Source organism: Arctopsyche grandis, chromosome 9, assembly GCF_051622035.1.
Source record: "Arctopsyche grandis isolate Sample6627 chromosome 9, ASM5162203v2, whole genome shotgun sequence".
In the NCBI taxonomy this organism is placed as follows: domain Eukaryota; kingdom Metazoa; phylum Arthropoda; class Insecta; order Trichoptera; family Hydropsychidae; genus Arctopsyche; species Arctopsyche grandis.
The window spans coordinates 5,506,984-5,515,691 of NC_135363.1; the positions used below are offsets into that span (position 1 = coordinate 5,506,984).

Genomic DNA, 8,708 nt, shown 5'->3' on the forward strand with positions numbered 1-8,708 from the left:
TTTTCCGTGCTATTTTTCATTTATTTGGCAAATTTTTTATTTCACCATGTTTATAAGGATTGGTTTTCTATCTCAATATTTTTATCTAAACGTACTAACTAAAGCGGTAATTGCAATTTAAATGCTTTCGTTGTATATATGGTTGTATCGCGTAATATGTTAGGGCAAGCGAGATGGCATATAATCCACCTCACAGAGTACAGCGGAGTACGGCGAGAAAAATATAAGACCACAAATTACTTATTTTCATGTGTTAATTTCTGTTCTTTTCATTAATAAATAAAAACTATGAAAAAATATGTGTTTTCTTGAATACCCATACATATGTGCATAACTAAAAATTGGAAGATGTCCCGTTTTGAGGAAAAAAATAAATGGTCACGTTAGTCATACACTTGTACATATACAATATTAATTTGCTTTTTCTGTATTTTACGATGCATAAAATTGAAGACCATAAAAAGCTACAATATTTGGGTTCAAGTGGGATAATTAATCATTTTTAAAATCGGTGAGCTAAGCTAAATATATTTTTTTGTAGAATTATTATACTGTGTAAATATGTATCAATAAACTTGAATTATTTGATCTCTTACATATGTTTAAAAATCGTGTTAAAGGGGAGGGAGGGATGGGGTGGGGACTTTGAACAAATTTTGCATGAGGGTCCGAAATTCCTAGCTACGCCACTGAATATATTGCTAGCAGTAAATAGTGAGATGCAGAAATTACATTGAATAAACTTTAGAATGACTAACAACGATAACATTTTCCTTGAGTACATATTTTATATTATCTTTAATACCACGCCATAACGTATTGTGAACAGAGCCGTCAAGAGAAAATCGGGCCCTGGTATAACTACCAACCCACTTGATTTTTTAATAAAAACTTTGGTTTTTGGCATAAAAACTAGGCACAATTTACAGTCCCATGACAGCGAATTACTAACACCATGCGGATTTTGCAAATTCTATGTTTAGAGCTATATATTGAAGAGTAGGTTCGTAAAATTAAAACAAAGATGTGTTTATAATGATTATACATAGTTTATTTACAATATTAATACAACATATATATATATTATTAATATTTTGTATGTCCACCCTTATTTCGGAGACACGATGCTATTCTTTTGGGCATACTCTCGATACAAGACGCAATGGTTGACTTTATCTCAGGATCTCCCTGCCACACAGAAATTATGTTTTGTTTTAGGATATTTTTATTGGTACATTGGAGCTTATTTAATTTCATTTTAAGGGTATGCCGGACATTTTCTTTAGGATTTAGATCGGGAGAATTACCGGGCCAGTGAAGGAGCGGTAAATTGTGGTTGGACATGATTTTTTTCACAATTTTGGCTTTATGGCAGGGTGCAAAAATATTGCATTAAGTGCAGGCGATCCCTTTTGTCAATTTTGTTTTGTATAGAGTGCAATAGGGTGTATCGCAATACCGTTATATATTGCGAAGCATTCATCATCCCTTCTACAAAATACAATGGCCCCCGACCTTCCGCTCTAATTGAGCCCCAAATCATGAGTGACAGCGGGTGTTTCACATTTTTTATGACACAGGACTCATTATACCGCTTGCCGACTCGCCTACGTACGTATTGGTGAGTCGGTGTCATCAATTGAATTGACGACTCGTCAGAGAAGTGAACCTTAAAAATGTTAAAAACATCGATTAATTCAATTCATTCAAAAAAAATTAGACAAATAATTTAATTTCAATTAAATTACCCCTTTCCAATCGTCGAGGGTGAAGTGGCGATGCTCATTAGCCAAATTGAGCCTGGCTTTCTTCATTTTTGGCGTCAAAAGCGTTTTTTTAAGTAGTTGTCTGCCATTCATCCCCGCGTCTGCGAAACGGCGTTGTATTGTCCGAGTCGATATTTCGGTTCCGCTCCCGTAAATTTGTCTGGATTTTTTTATTTGTGGCAAACCGATCCTTCTCAACAGTATTTATAATATATCGATCGACTCGAGGACCGTATTTTCGAGTGCCACAACAATTCTTACGCTTGGTGACCGTAGGATTTTCACCTCTTTTTAGTTGGGTGCTAATTTTATGCACACTGAAAACTCTAACCCCCTAATCTTTAGCAATATATCGTATAGAATACTTCCCAGTATTTAATAATGTGGAAATATTGGCGATTTTCTCCATAGATAAATCTTTATTTCTTCCCATCTAAAAAGGAAAGGGGTTTTTTTCACAAGCAATTTAAACAAATAATTAAGTCACATTTAAAAAATTTAAACACTTTAACTTACTTCAATGATATCGATAATATACAGGAAAGCAAAAATCTCTTCAAAACTAACTTTTCTCCCAGTGAAAGCACACGTCTACACCAAACGAATTTCAAAGCCAAACTGTGTATTTGCACTTGTTCGGTTTTTAAACTATTTGTATAAACACTACTCATCCTATCCTTCTCTAAATACATAGAATAGGATACAATGAATGGTCTACAAAAAAAACCAACCCAAAATGTTACTTAAGACGGCGCAGGTACACAAAATAGGGTAAATACGCGGGTGTTAGTAATTCGTTGTCATACGACTGTATATATTATATTATAAAATATGACCCGAACCCTTTTAACAGCCGGGCTCAGGTTATTATCGGCTGGCACCCCCCTCTTGTCAGACCTGATTGTGATTATAGCACCCTTACAATATTAGGTGTAGGTATAACATGTTACCAATCAGCTGATAGCGAGTTTGATTAGCTGATATTAGCTCATGTTATTATCAAAACTTACAAATCTATCAGAGAAAGCTCTTTGATTGGCTTGCTTATCAGCCTATTGTGATAATTCTAGCAAGTGCGTAAGCTCCCACATACCCACATTCAAAGCATTGAAATTCGAATAACTAGTGTTTCTTGGATGACTATTAAATTAAATTGAATTATATACTCTTAAATTGTAATAAATATATTGTACATATTTGTGTAATTAGCTTGACACGAAAGAAAATCAATGAATTTATGTTATAAATTATTGGATCAATATGCAATCCCATGATTCTATTCATGAACAATTTTTCGATGAAATAGAAATGAAATTCAAAATCGAAAAATAATCGAATTCATTTATTTCCTTCATTGTAAAATTCTAAGTTAAAGTATCAAAATAGTAAACTCACATCTTTGAATAAACACTTAAGAAACATCTAAAATTATACAGTTTTCATACAACTGATTCTTTGTTATTATATTATGCATCAATAGTAAACGAAAAAAGTATTTGGTTCCACACATCACTGGTAATATTATTTTCTTTACTCTTATCATAGCAGTTACATACATAATTGTGTACATGAATTCGTTCTCATTATAATACTCATAACCGCGAAAAGCAGTCAAAATTATTCTATAAATATTATGCTATTTGTGTGCAAATTTAACTCTTGAGAAAACGCATAATGAATTAGTTCAACGGTTCATCGATTGTCTATATTTAGGTAAAAGATAAAAACTATAGCTACATATCTTAGGTCAAATGTATTTCATTTGGAAATTTTCATTTACAAAAACTTATTTTTAATTTCGAATTCAAAATTTAGCGGTAGACAACTGAAATATTTGACCAAAATTCATATATTGATACTTACCAATACCAATATATCGCTATCTTTTTATGCATTTACTTATATGTAATATTGTATAGTGGAAATATTTGTTCAAAATTGTGAACTTTTAAACTATGCAATCAATATGTATTTACATTAAAAAAATCCAATCAAATTTTTATTATTTTCATGCACATACATATATACATTTTGTGTAAGAGGTTCATTTTAGGAGAATTGTGTATGCTTTGTGTAAATTATAGTAGGTTTTTTTTACAACTAATTTTCATACATCGATCCATCGATTTATTCATGAAATATATTTCCGAAATGTATCCTCATATAAAAAAATCGGTATAAAAACAACATAAAAATTAAATCCGAAATAGTTATGCTTCTAACGCAATTCGAGACTGGCGAATAATTTGCTTTTACTGATTATTTCTTCAAATAATTCATTTTTAATCTTCTATCATAATCAATTGGAGTCATTGAATCAAACTTGAAACATGGTTCTGTTTTAAGACGTTGTATTTCATTGAAATAAGATCATAAAATTTAAAACAGTTGATAAGGCTATGTATGTATCGCTGAATCGCCGAATCTGTCATATTTCACAGATAAGCTGCTAGGTATTATTGTATTCGTATTTGATTCCAATAAGGAATTATTAAAACTTTTATATCACTAAAAATATAATAAATGGCTTCTAGGTTTTTTTTACTACTTTTTGTGACCTAAAATCGAATCCATACCATCGAGGACACAAATAGTTCTGATTTTTAATGCTAAAATCCCAGCAGGCAACGATATTTCGTTTGAAAATCTCTGACAATATTCGTTAGCACATGTAATATTCGTAATTAAATAAAACGAAGAAATAGGGGAAATATTGCAATCGTTGGCCGCCTCATTTAAAAAGGTCGGTTGATCTTAAATCAATACGTCGGGATTTATTCGTATTCTTTTTCGTGCTTTTTTTCTATATCGTATTGATCGATGATTTCACATCGTAGAATCCCCGTCGCTGTAAACTATAGAAATTCCTCGTCGATGATACTTCAGATTCATATCATCGTATCCAGTTGCGTGTCGTGGAAATCTGTTTTTATCGCACAGCCTTACTTGTGTGTGCGCGAGCATGATACAAGGGGACTCAGTATGACGTAATCTAGTCCTATTGTACCTAGGTATACGTAAGTAGGGTGGTGCGACAAAAACAGGGAGATAAATATATAATTTAAGCCCCGTTTCAAAGGAAAAAATCATGTTTTTTCTAAGAAATTAACAATAGTGAACTATAGGTATTTTTTGTGTGAAAATAATCCATCCACCACCGAAGACTATTGATGACAGTCACACATTACTATATATACTTTTGCGTAGGGGTGGGTTCAGTATCCAAATAAAAGGCCAAAGTCGCTTCACAGCATTTATTTATTTATTTTTATTACATTTTATACCAGGAAGGCCTTACAGGTAAACCCCAATGCGCCTTTCTGGCCAAAACTAACAATGCAGCATTTTTATTACACAAGTCGCCGAATTACGAGACACCGAAAAACTCGCAAATTAACGAGACATTTATGAATTGTACATACATTTTATTGTACATTAATCATACTCAAATAGTGGTGACATAGTATGTTAGTAGGAAGATTTTCACCCAATTTAATCGGGAACCGTTTCAACAATCTAATCAGAGAAATTGGCAAACTCTGATAGGAAACGATCGACCTGAAGTCACAAATATCCAGGTCTGACCAGCAGCACTACAGATATACAGAAATATAAATAGAAAAATTATTTTTAATCGAGGTCAGCTCATGGGATCGAACCCGGCGCCCCTCGGTGTTAGGCAGAAGCCTAACGACCGAGCTATGCTGCTGGCTATTTATTCAACAATCCCATAAATCCACATGGAACCACCGCTCACTCCAGAATAATCTGTTCTACCGTGTGTACCTCTTTATAAAGCACAAGTTGCACAGCACAGCTTCCCCGACCCGTTGTGTCTAGGCACGTAAAGGTCTACCCTGGCGAGTCTATTGTTTATGCACGAACTCGCTCAGGTCTATGAAAACTCTAGCATATCCTCTGTTCGGGCACTTACTGAGTCTCGTTGGCCTGATCCGGGGTCTCTGTTGTTCACCCACGAATCCTCTTAGACAGTGGAGACTTTCTCGCATGTTCCGAATTCAAAAATTTACGAATTTCCAATTTCCGAACAACTTACCGTCCTGTAGTCAATGTTAGACCAAACGTTTAAATATTTTCAGAATATAAATTTTGATTACGCACAAAAATACATTTTTTTTTAACAATTTGGTCACGGAAACGGACAAATTTTCATTACATTGTTTGTGTCACGTTCAGCCAGTGCACAATTGCAGATACATACATATAATATTTCTTGGATGTGTGCAAAACGTATTGTTCAATAAACAACAAACTGTGGAGTGCCTCATATTATATTTTGTCAGCGAGTCAAATTAAACGGAAGAATACAAAACGAATGGAACTTGGCTTCCGTATGTTAAACGGAATATTTCGCACAATCATTGCCACGCAAATCACAAATACGGAATATCTGTCTGGATTTCGGTGATTATTATTGGTCACAAAGCGCTCGCCCAAAAGTCACTAAAATCTCTATAACGGAATATCTGGCAGCCGAAAAGTCCATCATACTAACGAGAACTCTAGTGCCAAATATTCTGTATTCGCGATTTTCATGGCAATAATTGTCTTTTGGGCGATCGTAATGTGATTAATAATCCAATTACCAAGTAATCATAGCTCTATAGTTTTGCATCACAATAAATAATTGCATAATAATTACTTTTCTGAAATAAATTCATTTGCCCATTATTTTGTGTGGTGTAACTTTTTGAAAGCGTTCATACAATATTTTGAAAAAGTTCAATTGATAGAAAACTTCGTTCGTAAATGCATTTTGGCAGCCGTTGGATAGATCGATCATACTAATGAAATGTGATCGAAGCTAATGAAACGATGGTCGGTTTCAATGTCGAGTCAGTCGCAATGAAAAGAGTAGCAAACGTCAAACGTCAAACTGAAAGAATGCAGCATTCGAAGTATGGTACAGGTCTGTTACTGAGAGTTGACGCGTTCTCATACTCGCACAGATGCGCCAAAAAATATTAAACACCAATAGAGCAATTAATGAATTAACTAAATTATTTTCAATAGATGGCGCTAAATACTCGTGAGACTATTTTCTTAAAGGAAACAATGGTAGTGTTACGTAGGGGTGGGTTGAGGATCCAAATGAAAGGTCAAAGTCGCTTCACAGCATTTATTGAATGATTCAGTGCCGGTTTTAGAAAGGCTGGGTCGTTAGGACGCTGCTTAATGCGCCGAAGGCTTTTTAAAATTTAAAATTATAGCGCTGAAGGCCCTAAATTTTTTTAGAATTAGAGGGTTAAAGGCGCCTCTACTTTCTAAGCTCAAACATTTATTATCGGCAAATTCTATTCATCGGGCGAAGGCGGGAATGCGCCTTCTTGAATTATAATTATACTATGCTTCTCAGAAAGATTAGCTTCACATTTCGGCGACGCTGCGGAATCTTCTGTAACATCGCAAACTTTTTTTGGTATTCTCCAAATATTGTTTACACTATTTTCAGCTTCAATATATCGCTGGAAGATTCTTACTGATCACGTGCAATTATATTCCTCAAATAATTCCTTATTATCTGACACACGATGGGAAGCGAAAATAGCAAGTGTCAAAGCAGTTCGTTATTAAATTGTTGACGTTCATTATGCTTTAATTAATTTATCCGAACTGAAAAAAGTATCCAGATGTAGCTCATGAAGCAACCGCATTCGCGGGACAATTAAAAGATTTCGGCTTTCTTGTTTCATTAATTGTTTTGTACGATGTTCTTTTTCAAATATGCGTTGTTTTTAAACTTTTTAAAAGATATGGATATTCCCGAATGTTCAGAAATGCCAGAGGGTGCCATAGGGTGTAAGACCGGCACTGCTCGTTCCAGAATACTCCTTGTACCAAGTGTATCTCTTTTTAAAGGGCAAGTTGCTCACTACAGCTTCCCCAATCCGTTTATTTATACATTGTTTAGGCACGTACAGTTTTACAGCTTCACGCTTTCGTCCGGTTTCGGAGAACTCAGTAAAACAGTATGTAAACAGGTTTTTTCTGTGTTTTAACTGTGACGTGCATATGTATGTCGAATCGAAACGACTGTTCTACTAGGGCTCTGCGTTATCGCAAACAGACACTCAGAACAGCACTAATGTATATACATATCTATATATTAGCCAGCAGCATAGCTTGGTCGTTGAGCTTCTGCTAAACACAGAGAGGCGCCGGGTTCGATCCCATGAGCTGACCTCGATTGAAAATAATTTTTCTGAGTATAACTGTAGTGCTGCTGGTCAGACTTGGATATTCGCGACTCGAGGTTTCTTATCAGAGTTTGCAAATTTTTCTGATTCCATTGTTGAAACGGTTCCCGATTATAATTGAGTAAAACCTAACTACCTAATATGTCACCATTATTTGAGTATGATTAATGTACAATAAAATGTATGTACAATTCGGTTCGGTGATTACTGGTCACAAACTACTCGTCACAAAGTCACTGAAATCTCTATAACGGAACATCTGGCAGCCGAAAAGTCCATCATACTAACGATAACTATCATAGTAACGAGAACTTGAGTGCCAAATATTGTGTATTCGCGATTTTCATGGCAAAAATTGTCTTTGTGACCACCCCAATGTGACGAATAGTCCAATTACCGCACAATTCATAGATGTATCGTTAATTTGTGAGTTTGCAGTGTCTTGTAATTCAGCGAGTTATATAATAAAAATGTTGTATTTTTTGTAATTGACCAGGAAGCCGCATTGGGATTACCTGTAAGGCCTTCTTGGTATATATGTAAAAAATAAAAATAAAATATGATGGTAAATGAATAGCGTACATCGGCGTTATTCGGGCCCATGGACTCGGGCAAAACGCCAATTGGCGTTTTTCAGCATTGAAAGGGTTAAGGGAACTTTCAACTGATTGGGGCCGTCGACATCAACAATATTACTAACAATATTTTCCATATCCAGTTCCCA

At 34.7% G+C, this 8,708-nt stretch overlaps 1 protein-coding gene across 1 annotated transcript in view; it reads left to right on the forward strand.

Annotated features, from left to right (window-relative positions):
- Positions 1-8,708, forward strand: part of LOC143917125 (aminomethyltransferase, mitochondrial) — a 64,362-nt gene that overhangs the window by 10,506 nt on the left and 45,148 nt on the right. The gene's annotated exons all lie outside the window — the stretch shown is intronic.